Consider the following 21,021-nt stretch of genomic DNA (forward strand, 5'->3'; position numbering starts at 1 on the left):
ATATTAACAAACATATATGTAGTGTACTATAGATATAATTACATATTGATATAGATGATTTTTGCTAATGTACCATTGACTTCAATGTGCATTAAGATTTTAATGCACATATTTATAGTTATTTTGTGTCTTCTGCATTACAAGTTCCAAAGTGTCAATCTGATTACTCTAACATGTGCCTGACCCATTAAATCTACACAGATCTCTTGTTAGCACTTTGATCATGGATGTTATTGATGATAAAAACCTATTTGATCATAAGTTTTATGTACTATATATAATGCCATTTTCATAATTTGCGTAGTCTGTAACCACCATGCACTTACCTAGTGAAGGTGTGAAGTATTGTGTAATTGGTTTTACTTTCCTAATAGGCTTAGACAGTTTTGTTTATTCAGATTACAATTTAAAAGTTGCTCACTGAGGGGCTCATGTAGAGTTGAGCGCCAAGCTTGGTACGCTGCTTATAATACGCATTTTACTTCTGTGCATCCAATAAAACACCAGTTACAGGTGCGGCATATGTAGACTGAGTCACCTCTTGTACTTACAACCACTTGTGGCTCCTTGTGATTGAAGAGACGGACCAGGGAACGGAGCTGATGTGTAACAGCCGGTTGGTGCAAATGTGTCTTATGGAGACTCAGACGCATATGTGCAGTTAAGGAAACTTATGGATGCTCGATCACTGGTGTAAGTTACAAACTCATAATGATGACAATCAGTTTAGATTTGTCTGGCTCAACACACCTGTGTAAAATGTGTCTTTCTTTTTGGGATGAAATTTACATTTCTACTTTAGACACAAATTGCATACAGCTCTACATTAACCCCTGAATGCTGACATATTTCTGTGATATAGGGCAGCGGTCGGCGTGCCGGGGGTCGCAGCCCCCTGAGTCCTGGCACGCCGTCCGTTCTCAATGACAGCTCACTCCTTCCCCGACACTGAACTGCTGCGCAAGCGCAGCAATTCAGCTCTTCTCCGGCTGTCATTTATTAAAAATGACAGCCGGAGAAGAGCTGAACAGCTGCGCTTGCGCAGCAGTTCAGTGTCGGCTGCACAGTTCCTCCCAAGCACCTTTGCGGACCGGATCACGCCTGGAAGAGGTAAGTATAAACTTATATATTTTTTTATTCATTTGTGTCCTAAAAAATTATTTCATGCAATTCTGAGGCTATAAGAGTCATTGGGGGCATTTTTTCTCTATCTGCAAAATTTTTGGGAGGCACTTTGAAGTGTGAAGAGAAGGGGGCATTACTGTGACATAAAAGGTATTGGGGGCAACTGTGGCACACTATGTGTTTCTGGGGCAACTGTGGCATACTATGTGTTTCTGGGGGTAACTGTGGCACACTATGTGTTTCTGGGGCAACTGTGGCATCCTATGTGTTTCTGGGGGCAACTGTGGCATATTATGTGTTTCTGGGGGAACTGTGGCATACTATGTGTTTCTGGGGGCAACTGTGGCATACATTCAGGATCTGCCTGCAAGCTTATACATTACATGCTGCTTTGCATGGCAGCTCCTGCCTTTTTGTCCTATTATTGTATTGTATTGGTAGTACCTCCACTCACCAGAGGTGCTGCTATTGTGCTTTATTGTGTGCATTAGGTGTTAACCTTCCTGTTCACTAATCATTCCATGCACCTGGGTGTGGTCCATTTAAACCTGTTTCCCCCAGCACACATGGCTGGTTATTGTTGTCCCATCCTGTGATGTCATATCCTTGTTGCAACCTGTGGATTCTTCCTCCTGCCTTGCTCCTCTTGTTCATGCCTGCTTGGAACCTGTTCATACATCCTGCTTCCCTGCATTAGCTGTTTACCTGCTGGTTTCTGAACATTCTTATTATTTCCTGCATCAGTTTGCACCTGGTATTTACTACTGCTCTCGATTACCTGATATTTATACTTTTCTGCAAATAAACAGAGTGTTTTCACCATATTCGTGACTCCTAGCTGTACTCCTGTTGTAACCGTGACAGTATAACCAGCCTACAAAACAGCTTTGGAGTCAGGTGAAAGTTTTGTTTTATTCTGGGACCTTTTTTCTGCAATTAAGTTTTCATTTGTTTTTTGCAACATGTCTGTTTCCCCAATCATGGAATTGCCACTGCTACAAACTTTACAGATGGACATTATATTGCTACGTTCACAGCTTGCTAGATTTTCCTCTTTACTTGTGGACCCACTCAGGAGACTGTCAGATTCTGCCTCTCTTAATTCAGAAGCTGCTGAGCTGCCTCAATCCACCTTCTCTGCTGATGAACCTGTGCAAACAGCACCTCTTAAAGGTACTTCTACAAATTTGCTGTTTTCTATGAACTATGGGGTAACAAATTCCCAGTACACAGGTGGTCCACGCCCCCATCTGACCGAATAGGAATGGCGGCGCAGGATCACATACAAGTTATGTCTCTACTGTGCCAGCAATGCAGGTCCCAGCCTCTGTCTCCTGTGTCGAGGTCCCAGCCTCTGTCTCCTGTACCGAGGTGTCAGCATCTGCCTCTAGCTCTGAGGTCACATCATCTGCCTCCAGCTTGGGGCCTGCTGCCACTGTGTCCGGTCCTGAGCCTGCTGCCACTGTGTCTGGTCCTGAGCCTGTTGCCACTGTGTCCGGTCCTGAGCCTGCTGCCACTGTGTCCGGTCCTGAGTCTCCTGCCACTGTGTCCGGTCCTGAGTCTCCTGCCACTGTGTCCGGTCCTGAGTCTCCTGCCACTGTGTCCGGTCCTGAGTCTCCTGCCACTGTGTCCGGTCCTGAGTCTCCTGCCACTGTGTCCGGTCCTGAGTCTCCTGCCACTGTGTCCGGTCCTGAGTCTCCTGCCACTGTGTCCGGTCCTGAGTCTCCTGCCACTGTGTCCGGTCCTGAGTCTCCTGCCACTGTGTCCGGTCCTGAGTCCCCTGCCACTGTGTCCGGTCCTGAGTCCCCTGCCACTGTGTCCGTTCCTGAGTCTCCTGCCACTGTGTCCGGTCCTGAGTCTCCTGCCACTGTGTCCGGTCCGGGTCTCCTGCCACTGTGTCCGGTCCGGAGTCTCCTGCCACTGTGTCCGGTCCGGAGTCTCCTGCCACTGTGTCCGGTCCGGAGTCTCCTGCCACTGTGTCCGGTCCGGAGTCTTCAGCCTCTGTCTCCGGTTCCGAGTCTTCAGCCTCTGTCTCCGGTTCCGAGTCTTCAGCCTCTGTCTCCGGTTCCGAGTCTTCAGCCTCTGTCTCCGGTTCCGAGTCTTCAGCCTCTGTCTCCGGTTCCGAGTCTTCAGCCTCTGTCTCCGGTTCCGAGTCTTCAGCCTCTGTCTCCGGTTCCGAGTCTTCAGCCGCTCTCTCTGTTCCTGAGCTTCAGCCTGCTCCAGAGGGGGCGCTGCCCTTAAAGACTCCCCCAGAGGGGGCGCTGCCTTTAAAGACTCCTCCAGAGGGGGCGCTGCCTTTAAAGACTTCTCCAGAGGGGGCGCTGCCCTTCCAGTCTGCTCCAGAGGGGGTGCTGCCCTTCCAGTCCGCTCCAGAGGGGGCGCTGCCCTTCCAGTCCGCTCCAGAGGGGGCGCTGCCCTTCCAGTCCGCTCCAGAGGGGGCGCTGCCCTTCCAGTCCGCTCCAGAGGGGGCGCTGCCCTTCCAGTCCGCTCCAGAGGGGGTCCTGTCCCTCCAGGCGGCTCCAGAGTTGCCAGTCCATGCGGTCCGGCCCGAGTTGCCAGTCCATGCGGTCCAGCCCGAGTTGCCAGTCCATGCGGTCCAGCCTGAGTTGCCAGTCCATGCGGTCCAGCCTGAGTTGCCAGTCCATGCGGTCCAGCCCACATTGCCAGTCCATGCGGTTCAGCCCGAGTTACCACTTGGTGCTGTCTGCCCTCAGGCTTCGCAAAGTGCTGTCTGCCCTTAGGCTTCTCAAAGTGCTGTCTGCATTCAGGCTTCTCACAGCGCTGTCTGCTCTGAGGCTTCTCACAGCGCTGTCTGCTCTGAGGCTTCCCACAGCACTGCCCCCTCCAAGTGTGTCGCCCATTCCGGGCCTGCTCCCAAGTCTGCCGCCCATTCCGGGCCTGCTCCCAAGTCTGCCGCCCATTCCGGGCCTGCTCCCAAGTCTGCCGCCCATTCCGGGCCTGCTCCCAAGTCTGCCGCCCATTCCGGGCCTGCTCCCAAGTCTGCCGCAGATTCCGGGCCTGCTCCCAAGTCTGCCGCCCAGTCCGGGCCTGCCGCCTAGTCAGCCGCCCAGTCCGGGTCCCCTGTCAAGTCTGTTGCCAAGTCCGAGTCATCCTGTGCCGAGGGTGCCAAGTCTGAGCCGTTGCCTTTCTTTGAGGGGCACATTTCCCAACTTTGTGCCCTTCTGAAATTTGCTGCTTCTTATATTCCCTCCATACCAGAGCTAGTTAACAATCATAAGGGACAGGTATTGTTCCTTATTTCATATTTTAGAGTAGAAGCCTTGGAATCCATTTATTGAAACGGATCATTCCATCCTGTCTGACTTACAACTATTTGTTGAGGCTGTAATCACCAAGTTTTCACTTAAACCTCCCGCTATGCCATCTTGCGGGGCCTCTACATTATCAGCAGTACCACCCATCTCACCTGGCCTAGAAATTCGTTTGTGCTCCACCCAATTGGTTCAAACTGCTGTTCCAGGGAATTCTCGCAAAAAGAAAAAGCGAAAGAAGAGAGCAGGGTCTACGGTGCTTGAACTGGCAGCTGGCATAGTCTCCTTTGCCCTTCCACCCATGGTCGAGGACTTTTCTGCCGGGCCCCTAATTGTGGACTATGATTCTGACGAATTTAGACATTTTTGGTAATTGAGCGTCTGGAATCCGCCCTTTAAGGGGGGGGGGTACTATCAGGATCTGCCTGCAAGCTTATACATTACATGCTGCTTTGCATGGCAGCTCCTGCCTTTTTGTCCTATTATTGTATTGTATTGGCAGTAACTCCACTCACCAGAGGTGCTGCTATTGTGCTTTATTGTGTGCATTAGGGGTTAACCTTCCTGTTCACTAATCATTCCATGCACCTGGGTGTGGTCCATTTAAACCTGTTTCCCCCAGCACACATGGCTGGTTATTGTTGTCCCATCCTGTGATGTCATATCCTTGTTGCAACCTGTGGATTCTTCCTCCTGCCTTGCTCCTCTTGTTCATGCCTGCTTGGAACCTGTTCATACATCCTTCTTCCCTGCATTAGCTGTTTACCTGCTGGTTTCTGAACATTCTTATTATTTCCTGCATCAGCTTGCACCTGGTATTTACTACTGCTCTCGATTACCTGATGTTTATACTTTTCTGCAAATAAACAGAGTGTTTTCACCATATTCGTGACTCCTAGTGACTCCTAGCTGTACTCCTGTTGTAACCGTGACACATACTATGTGTTTCTGGGGGCAACTGTGGCATACTATGTGTTTCTGGGGGCAACTGTGGCATACTATGTATTTATGGGGGCAACTGTGGCACACTATGTGTTTCTGGGGGCAACTGTGCTATATTATGTGTTTCTGGGGGAACTGTGGCATACTATGTGTTTCTGGGGCAACTGTGGCATACTATGTATTTAGGGGGGCAACTGTGGCATACTATGTACCTCTGCGGGCAATTGTGGCAAGGTATGAATTGGGGGCACAACTATGTGGCATAAGATGAATTGGAGGCACAATTATGAGGTATGATGTGAACTGTGGCACTACTGTGCGGCTTAACATTTTTTTTTTTTGCTGGTCCCTTACTGTTAATATGATATTAGCCTCATAAAATGAGAAATAATTATATATATATATATATATATATATATATATATATATATATATATATATATATATATATATATATATATATATAGCCGAGAGAGGAGGGGATGGCTACAAATTGCCTGGGCCTGCATGGTGGCCCGAGTTCCCTCTGGAGACCTAATTTTGAAAAAAAAAAAATATTTTAAATTTTTTTTATTGAGTGCAGGGGGATCGGTAGTGGCTAAATCCCCTTCAGCTCAGGTACCTTCAGATGCCAGGTCATGTGACTGCAGTGATCACATGGTACTCGGCTGGCTGCTGGATATCTTCCCATGCTGTGCAGTGGAGAATAAGGTAAGAAGAAGGTGTGCTGGAGAGGGGGCATTTGTGACGAAAGGTGATGGAGAGGGGCATGTGTCACTAAAGGTGCTGGGCAGAGGGGGGGCAAGTGTGATTAAAGCATGTGGGTAGAGGGGACATATGTGAACAAAGCTGCTGAGCAAGGGGGCATGTGTGAGTAATGCATTTTTCTGTAAGAGGGTGGCCTGGTGCTTTTCACCTGCTAGACATGCCCCCAATGATATACTACCACGCCCCCAATTGTACGACCACTTGCATGGTAAAAAAATGTTGTGCGTGGCGGCACAACATTTTTTTAACTATGCTTAACTATAAAGACACATGAAGTTGCTGTACTGGGGCCATGATTTTCTCTAGGCAAGTCTGTATGTATGTATGTATGTATGTGTTTGTGTGTGTGTGTGTGTGTGTATATATATATATTATACACACACGCACACACAACTGGCACACATGGGCTTGACTAGATTTTAGCCGGCACTCCGATAGACAAAGGTTGCCAACCCCTGATATAGGGCATTGTTTATGATTGGCAAGCACAATATAAAGTGTGTCTCTTTTTATGCCCTTATATCATGTACATAGATACTTAAACTGTGCATTAAAGGACAGCAAACTGACTGCTTAGATGAGTGGTGAATGCAGAAATATTCTGGTTCATAAACCAAAGTCACCTCAGAACATTATGAGATGCAATTGTAGTGGACCATATAGAGTCAGTTGTACGATTGTTACCTAACCTCTACTAACAACAGTTGAAGATAGCCTTCTTCTTAGCAGGGGCAACTGTTGTTTTATTAACATAGCTCTGAACTCAGTTAATCTCTAGAAAATGGCACAGTGCAGGGGTGTGTGTTTTTGGCATAAGGAATATTAAATAAAAGTTAATTTTATTTTTGTTTAGTGGTCCTTTAGTGGTCCTTTAAATGTGCCTCCAGCATTAAATGCATACTTGCCAACATTTGTTCTTGGGCTTCCGGGAGATGCCGGCTGGGACGTGGGCGTGCAGGGGGCGGGGTGCCAAAATCGCGTAATTTTGGCCCTGCCCCCGTGACGTAATGACGCAAATCGCGTCATTTTTACAGCGGGGGAGGGGCCAAATGCAGCGATTCCGGGTGAATCGCAGCATTTAAACTGAATTCTGCCCACTTTACTAGGAAGTGGGCAGAACAGGGAGATTGCCACACTCTCCCGGGAGTCCGGGAGACTCTCGCGAAATGCGGGAGTCTCCCGGACATTCCGGGAGAGTTGGCAAGTATGATTAAATGGGATTGTGAGATTTACATATGTCTTCCATGTGCAAACATGCAAAGTTCTGTCTAAGCTGTTAAAGCTGTAGCAAGCGTCAAACCCCGGGCAATTCTGCTGCCATTATGTAGCACCTGCTGTTTGATTCCTCTATGTGTAATGTTAATGCTGAAAAAAAAAAAAAATGCTTTTTTTGTTTTACATAAAACATGGTTTGCTGTTGAATCATTTTCTTAAATATGTGAGGTCAATAATAATTAAAAATGAAAATACCATTAATTTTAAATGAAGAAATCAATCAGCAGTATTTTCTAGTCTGGTGAGCAGAATTTTGGTTCTGAGCAAGTTAAGAATTAAAAGTGGACAGTGTGTCGCTTCTCCACATCCTCAACCCAAAAAAAAAAAAAAAAAAGTAAAAAAAATAATGAAATGAAAATAAAATGAAAAAAAGCAGATATTGCTATGTCCCTGGTTTGAGCAGTAGTAGCATGATCTCTCTCCAAATTAGGGGTATGCACCGGCCACTTTTGGTGTTTTGGGTTTGGGGTTCTGATTAGCTTGAGGTTTTGGGTTCTGATTTGTTTTGCCAAAACACCCCACAAAAGGTTTTGGTTCTGATTTTGGGTTTTGGGTTCTGATTTTTTTTTTAAAAAAAGCATAAAATGTGCTAAAATACATATATATTTTTTTTTTCACTCCTACACTATTAACCTCGATAACATTCATTTCCAGTCTATTCTGAACACCTCACACCTCACAATATTGTTTTTAGTCCAAAAGGTTGCACCGAGGTAGCTGGATGTCTAAGCTAAGCGACACAAGTGGGCGGCACAAACACGTGGCCCATCTAGGAGTGGCACTGCAGTGGCAGACAGGATGGCAGTTTGCAAGAGTTTGCTAGAGGTGCAAGATGGAATTGTCCTTGGGCCCTCCCACCCACCCTGATGTTGTTGAAATAGGACATTCGCACTTTAACAAACCAATCAGGAACAGTGAACGTAGTTTAATCTCTGGTACTAATATTTCTGGACTGCAGGAACAGTGAACGTAGTTTAATCTCTGGTACTAATATTTCTGGACTGCAGGAACAGTGAACGTAGTTTAATCTCTGGTACTAATATTTCTGGACTGCAGGAACAGTGAACGTAGTTTAATCTCTGGTACTAATAGTTCTGGACTGCCTAGTGAAGGGGAATCTCGACGGGATTTGGTCCCGGGACACAATACCTCCATCAACCGTCTAAATCCCACTCCACTGATGGCGGACACCGGACGCACGTCTAACACCAACATAGCTGTTACAGCCGCAGTTATCAGCTTTGCCATAGGATGACTACTGTCGTACTTCATGCTCATGGCAAACGACTGTTGTACGGTCAACTGTTTGGTGAAAGACATAGCGTTCTTAACACTTCCCCTCTGGGAAGATGACCGACTACCAGCAGCAACAGCAGCAGTGGCAGTAGTAGGCGTAGCGCTGCAGGATCCTCCGGAAGAATCCCGGATTGAAGAGGACTCAGTCATCCCGGTGACATGGCCTGCAGGACTATCTCTGATGGAGATCGTGGATGAAGTTGATGAGGAGGGTGTTGCTGGTGTGTATACAACAGGACCAAGGGATTTAGGTATCCCTGGACTGCTGACGGTCCTAGCCACAGGTCCTGAACTAAACACTGAATTATGAAGGTTCTTCAAGTGATGTATAAGGGAGGATGTCCCTAGGTGGCCAAGATCCTTACCCCTGCTTATTTGGGCTTTACATAAGGTACATATGGCCATACATTTGTTGTCCGGATTGGGATAGAAATAACTCCAGCCCGAAGAGGTGGATTTTTTTGGTCTTCTGCCCAGGCATGACGATGGGCTTTTTCATCCCATGGACAACAACTGTTTTCCCCCCTGGTGCCTCATTTAAGATAACCACATCAGCATCCTCCTTGTCAAGTTCCTCCTCAGCGCCAGCTACATCCATATCCTCCTCCCGGTGTACAACATTGACACCTTCATTAGCCAAATCTGTAACTGGACTGTGGGTGATCCTTTCAGCATATGCAGAGGACGTGCTGCAAATGGTGGAAGGAGCCACCTCTTCCCATACAGTGATGGGAAGGTCAGGCTTCGCAACCACCAACACCCTTGGACTCGCCTTGGGGATTTGTGATGCCATCTCTTTAGAAGGCAGAGTTGTTTGCTGTGTTGTTGATGACAGCTTAACTCTCTTAAATTTTTTAGAGGGATGGGGAGGAGGAGGGCTTAGATCCTTGGGTGAAGCTGAATCACTAGTCATGAACACGGGCTAGGGCCTAAGCCTTTCCTTGCCACTCCGTGTTGTAAATGGCATAAGTTTACGTTTCTCCTCAGATGATTTTAATTTCCTTTTTTTGCTAATTTTAGTGAACTTTGGCTTTTTAGATTTTACATGCCCTCTACTAGGAGATTGGGCATCGGCCTTGGGAGACGACGTTGATGCATTTCATCGTCTATGTCAGGGGTGTCCAATTTTTTAGCTTCCCTGGGCCACATTGGAAGATGACGAGTTGGTTTGGGCCGCACATAAAATACACTAACACTAACTATAGCTGATCATCGAAAAAACCATAGAAAACATAGTTAATATATTAAACTTACTTGGAAATGAAGTTAGTAAGAGTTAGGAAACCTGTTGCAGAATCATGATTAAAGCAGTAGTCCCATTACCAGCTACAATTTAACTTACCTGCATCTGCCCTTTAGTGGGGTTCGGGGAATTAAATGCCCAAAACTTTTTTTTCCCTCTCTTTCTGCACCCATGAATCATTTTTTTTATTGACCAGTTTGAAATGGTCACCGATATAGGTAGCATCAGGAGGACTAATAGAAATCTACAGAGATTTAAAGATAGGGTGGCGGGAAAAATGGCTCATGGAGCAGCCTCCGATGAGGGTAACAGTGGGTGATATTTTCACCCTACTCAGCACTGCACATTTAAAATGGTTTAAAATATTAAAAATACAATTATCTCTTAATATTTATATTAGATACATACAGAGAACACAGCTAGTTCATAATTGCATGGTGCAGAAAGTCCAAATTCAGAGTAACAACAATAAGATACTGGATAATCTTTCACTGCTGCTGATAGTTCACGCGGGTGATCCTCTGTGCTGCGCTATGCAATGGATGTCGGGTGTGATGACGTCCTCCCCGACATTCACTGTGAGCGCCACACGGAGGAGGAGACCAGGGAGGGAGCCGGAGCGCCAGCTGACGTGATTGCAAGGTAAGTATTTTCTTTTTTTTTTTTTTTTTTTTGCAGGATTGTTTTTTCAGCGATGCCCCCTTTCCACAACCAAAACTCCTGCTGGGCCACATTTACAGGCATGCTGGGCTGCATGCGGCCCGCGGCCCGCGGGTTGGACAACCATGGTCTATGTCATGACTAGTGGCAGCAGCTTCAGCATTAGGAGGAATTGGGTCTTGATCTTTCCCTACTTTAGCCTCCAAATTGTTGTACTCCATTATAGTTAAATCTCTGGTACTAATATTTCTGGACTGCAAGAACAGTGAACGTATTTTAATTTAGCAGTACTAATATTTCTGGACTGCAAGAACAGTGAACGTAGGTAAATATTGCAGTACTTATATTTCTGGACTGCAAGAATATATTGCACTAGAATTTATTTATACTTTTTTAAATAATTTTTTTATATATTTTTTTAAATTATTTTTGTATAATTAGTTTTCTATAATTTTTTTTTTACTTTGTTTATTTTTTTTATGATTTTTTAATAATTTTAAAATAACTATGGACTTAGCAGAACAAAGCACAGGACAAAAGCACCACTGGCCTCAGCAGGACAGATCACTGGCCAAAGCACCACGGGACTCAGCAGGACAGAGCACAGGACAAAAGCACCACTGGACTCAGCATCACAGAGCACAGGACAAAAGCACCACTGGACTGATCAACAGGACAGAGCACAGGAGAAACTAACTAACCACTGGATTAAGCAGGACACAGGACACAGGAGCACCACTACACTATAACCTCCCTCTTCCCTGATCTCAGCCAGAATGAAGATGGCGACCGCAAGCGGGGAATTTATGACATCCGAGTCTCGCGAGATCCGACGCCAAACTTGGATGTCATAGCCTCGTTTTGGATTCATTTCGCCGCCGGAAATACCCGAACAGTGCTCGGATCCCGTCGGATCCGCACTGTTCCGCTCATCCCTGCTCCAAATCCCCAACTATTCCTGAGGATAGACAGCCCGGGCTAGTTTACACTTTAATGGGGAGACAGCGAAAACGTGGTCTCTGTTATAGACATGTCAACACAGGGCTGGAGTGTACAAACATATTAAGAACTGCATGCTTTTCCGAATGTTACTTCCTCTCCGACCGCAGATGCTGCTGAATAATGAAATTAAGCTGGGACACAAACATTGTAGTTTGATTCACAATACACAGTATGCATGTGCTGCAGACTGTTCAATCGTTTCACATGCATAGTATGATCCTGTAACGGTACCAGCTGGTTGCAGAAAAATGCATTGCTTGGAACTTCAGTATTGCGTTTGGGAAACACACTTGGGGTTATATTTACTAAACTGCGGGTTTGAAAAAGTGGAGATGTTGCCTATAGCAACCAATCAGATTCTAGTTATCATTTTTGTAGAACGTACTAAATAAATGATAACTAGAATCTGATTGGTTGCTATAGGCAACATCTCCATAAACCCACAGTTTAGTAAATCTAGCCCTTGATGTGTTCACTTAAAGTATTAATGTGCATTGCATGAATGAAGTCATGTCCTTTTAAATGTTTGTTTAATGGTTGCTACTTCTGCTGAAGTTATTAAATCTTATGTAACTCAGAATAATGTATAAGTATATGCCTCTTGGTGTCACGAGCTGCGTCGGTACTCACGGCCGCGGCTCGCTTCCTGTGTGCCCTGGCGTCCCGGTCATCATGGTGACGCCAAGGCAACGGCGGACGCTTTGCAAGGCAGCGCCGCGTCCCGTCAACAAGGGACAGCCGGGCGCATGCGCGGAGGTCTTTAATAGCCTGATGGCTATTAAGCTAGTTATGTTAATTAGCCAGCCCCTAGGTGTGCTTGCAGAGCTAGACTCTGATTGGTCCATGTGTATATTTAAGGCAGTGAGGTCTGCAGCCTCACTGCCGGTTATAGTTTCTGTTGCCAGTGTGCTGACCTGCTCCCTGTCTTGTTCTGTCCTTTGGATATCGTGTTGGATTGCTCGTGTATGACCCCTTGCCTGGATTTGGACCTTGCTCATGTTTCTCGTGACCCAGACCTTCTTGCCTGTAACTGGACCTAGCTACCATGCCTGTGACCCTTGACCCCGGCTTGTGTATTGGATTCGCTGTCTGCTGCCGGCCCTCGACCCCTGCCTGGACTTTACTCCGCTTTCCTGGGTTCTCCCTAGTCGTACACACTTCACGACCCTCTGCTAGTCTGCGGCCAAGTCTGTCCCCACCACTAGGGGCTCCAGTGAACACCCGACTGGCAGAGCAGACTCCAGGTTGTGCTGTACCGGCCAGAGGGGTTCCTAACACTTGGGAGTCTATGCATTAAGTTTTTTTTTACACTTATAAGATGCGGTCCGCATCTTTTAAGTATGCTTGCCATGCATCAACTGCCTCATGGAGGAGATTTCACAGAAATCTCTTCGGTTTAGGCAAATACCATGCAGCATCACAGTCCCCATAGATTTCTATGGGTATTGCAATGTTCTGCAATGCATCAAGCTATGATAAGCTTCCCATCTCAAGATGGCGTTACCTTTCTTTTCCTATGAGATTCCGCTTCTTCCTATCACTGACAGCGCTAAGCTGCCGGTAAACGGGAAAAAAAGTTTGCAGGAGAGGGGTAACTTCGTCGGGGCTCCCAGAGTAGCCCCAGTATGGTGCATCTTAGCAGTGCATAAATATGCATCACTGCAATGTGCAGTAATGCTTATTTAGAGGCACTGCATCTTATTGATGCATAGACCCCTTGGAGTCCTAAAGTGGTTTTGTTTTTTTGTTTTAGTTCCACAATAAGAGTACAGATGGAGCACATTTCTTTATGACTTGCACCCTAGAGCAGGCCACAACATAACAATATCCTCTAAAATCCTTTTAAATGTAGAAGGGGTGGGCCATGGGACGGACATTCAATCACATTGTTTGTCTAAGAGTATCTATCTATCTATCTATCTATCTATCTATCTATCATTCAAGTATGAACACACATATACACATATATAGCGATCAGCCACAACATAAAACCACTGACAAATGAAGTTATAAATATTGCTTAACTTGTTACAATGGCTCCTGTCAAGGTGTGGGATATATTAGGCAGCAAGTGAATAGTCAGTTGTTGAAGTTGATATGTTGGAAGCAGGAAAAATGGACAAGCGTAAGTATCTGAGCGACTTTGACAATGGCTAAATTGTGATGGCACCTGGGTCACAGCATCTCCAAAATGGCAGGTCTTGTGGGGTGTTTCCGGTATGCAGTGACTAGTTTCTACCAAAAGTGGTCCAAGGAAGGACAACTAGTGAACTGGCAACCCAAGGGCACCCAAGAGTCATTGATGTGCATGTGGACCGAAGGCTAGCCTGTCTGGTCCAATCCAACAGAAGAGCTACTGTAGCACAAGTTGCTGAAAAAGTTCATGCTGACTTTAATAGAAAGGTGTCAGAACACACAGTGCATCGCAGCTGGCTGTGTATGGGGCTGCATAGCTGCAGACCGGTCAGAGTGCCTATGCTGACCCATGTCAACTGCCAAAAGTGCTTACTCTGGGCATGTGAGTGCCAAAACTGGACCATGGAGCAATGGAAGAATGTGGCTTGGTCTGATGAATCATGATTTATTTTATATCATGTGGATGGATGGCCATTTACCTGGGAAAAGATGGCACCAGGGGGCACTATGGGAAGAAGGCAAGTCAGTGATGGCAGTGTGATGCTCTGGGCAATGTTCTGCTGGAAAACCTTATGTCCTGGCATTCATATGTATGTTACTTTGACACGTACCACCTACCTATCATCATCATCATCAACATTTATTTATATAGCGCCAGCAAATTCCGTAGCGCTTTACAATTGGGAACAAACACTGATAAGACAATACTGGGTAATACATACAGACAGAGAGGTAAGAGAACCCTGCTCGCAAGCTGACAATCTATAGGACAATGGGAGTTAGAAGCACAAGGGCATGGGCTACTTCATATTGCACAATGGACCAGCTAGAACGCAAAGGTAAAAGTATTGAGTGGGCTGTGTGTGTTGCAATGTTCGTCAGAGGGTTGTTGTCTTGCGTAAGCAGTGTAGAGGATGGTAATAGGGTAATCTAGGGAAATTAAGATGGTGGCTGAGGAATATCATAACCTTGTCTGAAGAGGTGGGTTTTCAGTGAACACTTGAAGGTTTGAAGACTAGAGGAAAGTCTTATTGTGCGTGTGAGGGAATTCCACAAATTGGGTGCAGCCCGGAAAAAATCCTGTAACCGAGAATGGGAGGATGTGATGAGAGTGGAGGAGAGACGTAGATCTTGTGCAGAACGGAGGTGTCAAGTAGGGAGATATTTTGAGATAAGTGAGGAGATGTATGTCGGTGCAATTTTGTTGATGGCCTTGTATGTTAGTAGAAGAATATTATATTGGATTCGTTGATATACAGGCAGCCAATGTAGAGACTGACAGAGTGGCTCAGCAGAGGAATAACGGTTAGTAAGGAAAATCAATCTAGCCGTTGCGTGCAAAATAGATTGTAGGGGTTCAAGTCTGACTTTGGGAAGACCAGTAAGGAGAGAATTGCAATAGTCGATGCGGGAGATGATGAGTGCATGAATTAATGTTTTTGCTGTGTCTTGTGTCAGATATGTGCGTATTCTGGAAATGTTCTTTAGGTGTGTGAACACTGTGGTATATTTGTTTGTTGCAGATTGGTATGCTTTGCAAAGAAAGTTTACTTTCATAATGACACTATCATGACTTTTTTTGGGGTTCTTTGCTTTTTAAAATTTTGTAGTCCTAAAAGTGATGTTACAGTTTATGAGGTTAATGCTCTCCCTGGGCCTGAGTCATTAAGGAGAGCAAAGCAAAACAAAGGAGTAAATTTGATCCTGGACAAACCATTTTACAATGCAAGGGGTTCAAATTAGTTTATTATTTTGCATACTTTCTGCTTTTTCATGTAGCACACAAACACTTGGTAGTTTAATTTTTACACTGAAATTTAAAGATGATCTAGGTCATGCCCTATCCCAACTATAAATCTGTCCCCACATTACTCCTTTTTTTTGCTTTGCTCTCCTTAATGGCTCAGACCCCCTGTATCTTGATTGGAATCACAGTTCTGATCAATAGTGCCTTTAAAAAGAGTAGTTCACAGTCAGGTCTCCCTTGGTTATTTATTTATTTTTCTTTATTTTTTTAAGCACATGTGTACCAATATTTTTTCCTATATATCTTAAACTAGCAGCTCTCCCCATTATGGACACTTAATTGACTAATCTACAAACTAAAAACAATCACACATATATTCTGTAGAGATGTTCACTGACCCCCGTGTTTTTTTTTTTTTTTTTTTTTTGTTTTTGGATCATATTTAAAAAATAAATAAAAAAAAATAATTGCTAAAATATGCTATAATCACATAATTTTGCTCTTTTTTTTGTTCCTACATTATTATTAATCCAAAAAACACTAATTTCCAGTCATTTCCAGTCAATTTTGATCACCTCACAGGTCACAATATTATTTTCATACACTATTGGACAAAGACTGCAGCAAGTTGGCTGGATGCTAAGCGACAGTGCAGTGACACAAACACACGGCAGTTCATAGCACATCTAGGAAACATTGCCACACAGCAGTGGCAGAAAAGAAAAGTGGTGCAAGATGGAATTGTCCTTGGGCCATCCCACCCATCCTTATATAAGATATTGAAAAGGACATGCACAGTTTAACAAATCAAGCACTTCAGCGACAAGAAGTGCCACTTTTGTGGCTGTAGTGCTTGGTTTCTTTGGGCCCCTACAAAACCAACTACCAATAGATTAGCTGCCTTTAGCCCAACAGTGCTCTCAATGAACTTTACATCATTAAAGCATGTCTGTCCTTGCTGCATCTTTAGTCGTCTTCTCCTCTGTGGATACCTCCCTCTCATCCTGGAAGAACTACAAACTTATGTAGATACAGGAATCGATATTACAACTGGAGTGGGGTTAGATCTTCTTCAGACCGACTGTGATATGGAACATGTGGGCAGCATGGAATCCGTCATGATGGAATTGTCTTTGGGCCCCCCTACCCTTATAATGGATCTTAAAAGGACATGCACACTTTAACAAACCACGGTCTTCAGCGACAAGGACTGCCACTTTGTGGCTGAAGTGCTTGACTTGTTTGGGCCCCCACAAAACAAGCTAACAATGGGCTTACGGCATCTAAGCTAACAGTGCTGTTAATGAACTGTACAGTGGCAAGATGTTGTTGTCATAATCCTTAGCTTCATCCTCACACTTATAATGGGGTACATCATCCTCACACAATATTAATACATCCCCGCTGGAATTCACCATTACAGAAGTCTCTGTACCTTGACAAATTGGCGAGAAAGGCCTTCCTCATCGAAATTGTAGCTAATTTTGATGAACATCAGCTTTTTCACATCTTTAGGAAGTAGCCTCCTACGCCGATCACTGACAAGGTTCCCAGCTGTGCTGACAAACTCTTTCTGAGTACACACTGGAGGGTGGGCAGCTTAGGTGTTGCAAAGCGAGTTTGTACATGGGTCTCCAAATTGCATTTTTTCCTCCCAGTATGTAATACTGCTGTCTAACATGTCTATTTCTATGATGTCGTTAAAATAATCCTCCACCATCCTTTGGATATTAATAGCAGGATGAGGTGGAGTTATGGCAGAGGTGTCACGGTTTTTGGTCAATTCTATTAAACCAGACCAGGTGGTAAATGTATCAAGCTGAGAGTTTTCCGGCGGGTTTCAAAAGTGGAGATGTTGCCTTTAGTAACCAATCAGATTCTAGCTTTCATTTTGTAGAATGCACTAAATAAATGATAGCTAGAATCTGATTGGTTTTTCAAACCCGCCGGAAAGCTCTCAGCTTGATACATTTACCCCCAGATGTCAAATGTTGTGCTGAGTCATATGCATCATCCCTGGGTTTCTTGGGAAAGCTAAGTTTTTTCCTAGCAGTAGTTGCCTGAGAAACTGAAGGAGGAGATGCCGTCATGCCACGTATCACTTGAGCTGTCAACTTGCTCACTAGGAGCACCTTGCTTCCATTGAGATCTAGTTCCGTTGGAAGCAAAGAGAAGACATAGCTCTTAACCCAAGGATCAAGCAGAATCACCAAAATGTAGTGATCCGATTTCAAGATTTCTGATAAATTTTGGATCCTGGTGAAGTGAATAAATTACTTGATCTACAAGTCCAACATACTCAGGGTAATTGCTTTGTTTCATCTCCTCCTTCAGTTTCTCAATCTGCTTTTCCAAAAGACTAATTAAGGGAATCACTTGGCTAAAGCTAGCAGTGTCTGAACTCACTTCACAGGTGACTATTTCGAATGGTTTCAGCACTTTGCACAACACGGAAGTATTCTCCACTGCACTGGACTAAAATACATTTCCCCTCCTTTCCAAATGTCATGGCTTGTGGAGTAAGTGTGGATGGCTTTTTGTTGTTCTTCCATCATCGGAAGCATGTAAAGGGTGGAATTCCACCTTGTTTCCATGTCTCTCAGTTGATGGTAGGGCAAATGAAATTGCTCTTGTAGCTGCTGCAATCTCTTACATCCTGCTGCAGAATGCTGGAAATATCCCAAAATTTTACGGGCCACAGACCGCATCTCTGCACGTCCCTGTCATTTTTCAAAAAGCTCTGCACCACCAAGTTGATTGTCTGAGCAAACAGTGAATGTGATGGAATTCACTGAGCTGTAATGTTTTCACAGTATTGGCGGCGTTATCAGAAATGACATACAGTATCCTGAGGAGAGTCCAAGTGGGATACGCCACGTAGCATTGACATTACCTATTTTTGTAACAGATTGTCAGCTGTATGCCTGTTAGTGAAGCCTGCCTCTGAAAAATCTGACCTAGTTGGGTACATGCTGCTGCTGTTCCTGCTTGTGAAGGAGAATCACCAACCCAGTGGGCTGTCACAGTCATATAATCTTTAGTTTGCCCATTTCCGCTTGTCTACATATCTGTGGTTAAGTGTACAGTGGGTAGAATGGCATTATGTAGCCAAATAATTAAATTTTTACAAACCTTTTGGTAGAGGTGAGGAATAGCTTTTCAAGTAAAATGGTGTTGTTATGGAATTTGGTAATGGGGACACAAGATCTCAATTAACTGTCTAAATCCAGCTGCAATAATAGTGGATATTGGACGCAGATCTAATACTAACATAGTCGCCATGGCTTTTGTGATCCACTTTGCAGCTGGGTGATAGCTTTCAAACTTGATTTCTCTTGAAAAGGATTGTTTAACAGTCAATTGTTGTAATCAATGAGTAGCATGAGCACTAACACTAAAGAATTCTTCTGAGGAATCCTGGATAGTGAAGGAGTTCTCTAGCCTTAGTAGCTTTGATGCAGGACTAACTCCGATCACTAGTGAGGATTTTGATGAGGACGGTGTTGTGGGTGTAGATTTTAGGTGACCGGATCTAGACGAGAGATGGGAGCTAGCTGATGCTGGACTGCCTGTTGTTATTTTTTTAGCATAAGTTTCAGATTTTCCCAAAAGCTTCCCATGAACTCTCTTTAAATTGCATAACATGTATGAGGTGCTTACATCTACTTACTGCAGCTTTACAAACGCTAAAATGGCTAGACAACTGTTGTCAGGATTTGGATAAAAATAATTCCACACATAAGGAGGATTTTCTGGTCTTATGTCCAGGCATGACAATGATCTTCTTCTTATCACTGGCAAAAACTGCTTCCACTGGTGCAAGACTTACACAGACAACATCATCATCATCATCATCAACATCCTCATTAGCACCATCGTCAGCTACAAAAATTGCCCCCTCATCATGTTGCAATTCCAAAGTGGCATCCTGAATTTGTGTATCACCGGCTACACTTGGGCTGCTCATCCACACATCTGCAGAAATGATGAAAGGAGTCTTCTTTATGAGCACAGTATCAGAAAGGTCAGACTTACTGTGACAGGATGTACCGCCTATCCCACCCTGTTTGTTGTTGCTGGGAATCGGCTGGGCTTGCTTTTCTACTGTCCCCTTCTATTATTCCGAATACGCCCCTCCAGGCGCAGTAGTAGGAGCCTGCTACCATCACTGGACTCCTTTATGGCACCCAGAATCATGTTCCTTTTGGGTATCTGTTGCTGCTAGTGTACTCCCAGTCTGGTACACTTGGGCCTGTATCCCTGACCGCTTACTTTGGATCAGGGTGCTGTAGATGGATCCCTCCTGGCCTATCACACTGGCCAGATCTGCTGGGTAGTGGGCATAGCAGTGGTACTAGGAGCTGGGTCCAAACTTCAGAAGAGCCGGATGATGGATTAGATTTAGGGTCTAATCTGTAAGTCACAGGATTGCAGCAAGATTGAAGAAGTTGTCATGCAGGGTCTTGAAGCAAAGAGTGATGTTTATTTCGCTCAAGTGTCCTGACAAGGACAGTTCCATCAAAAGGTCTAATTAACATGAGATTAGCATGGGTGCTTTCTTCCAACAGTTGCAGAATACACATTTCCTCCAAAGAAAAGAATTCCACATGAAAGGTTGCAAACCCCAAACAAGGCATTTCCTTACACCAAGATATACAAAATACTTTCTAAACAAATACTTATTGAATCAGATATGTACATCAGAAATAATGCATTTCCTCTAGCAAGGTCAAAACAAATGAGTTTCTTTCCTGGTCTATAAAGATTTAAAGATTTCCCTTTACCAAAATATACACAATATCAAAAAATAAGTGCATTTGCAATTATATAAATAAGCACCCTGCGCTATTTCCTTTAAATAAATTTATACCATAAGTTACGGCACTTACAATTAAAATATTTTTGGCATCACTTTTTGAGTCTGAATAACAAGGTCTTGCAATGTCATGACTGATCTTTCAAGAAGATGCCTCACTGACAATTGCAGACATTCATTCATACAGAAAGGCAAAGGTCTGATTCTGTACTTATTTTTATGTTTTTTCTGCAGTTAACTTTGCCTTGATTAAAGGTGTTTTTTTCATTACCAAGGTAAAAGGTGTTTTTTTACATTTATGTTTTCCTGACTTAAAAACACTATGCATTTTAGGCTTTAGCAGATGGCGTAGAGGGATTACTATCATCATGACTGGTGCCAGCAACTGTGAAGAGAGGAGGTATTTGTTTCAGCTCTGAGTTCCAGAAGCTTGCAGGGTAGAGTTTTTTTGCCTAACCCAGCCTTGATGGAGCCTCCTTGGGCAGCATTCCAGGAGAGTCCCCTGCCTAACCCGGCCTGGCCCGGCCAAGACCCAGATTTAACCAGGATCCATGATAATCAGCTTCCCAGTATAAGTGGTGCTACTGCTGGTTAAAATGCAGGAAAGGCCCTGGCTTCTACATCTCCGGGTGACAAAACAGACCATGATCAGGATAAAGCTGTAGTTAAAGCTCCTGGCTCGGTGCCGCCTGTGGAAGAAAATAAACCTGCAGCAAAGGTAACGCCTGTTTTCAACTTA

Source organism: Mixophyes fleayi, chromosome 3, assembly GCF_038048845.1.
Source record: "Mixophyes fleayi isolate aMixFle1 chromosome 3, aMixFle1.hap1, whole genome shotgun sequence".
Taxonomy (NCBI): domain Eukaryota; kingdom Metazoa; phylum Chordata; class Amphibia; order Anura; family Limnodynastidae; genus Mixophyes; species Mixophyes fleayi.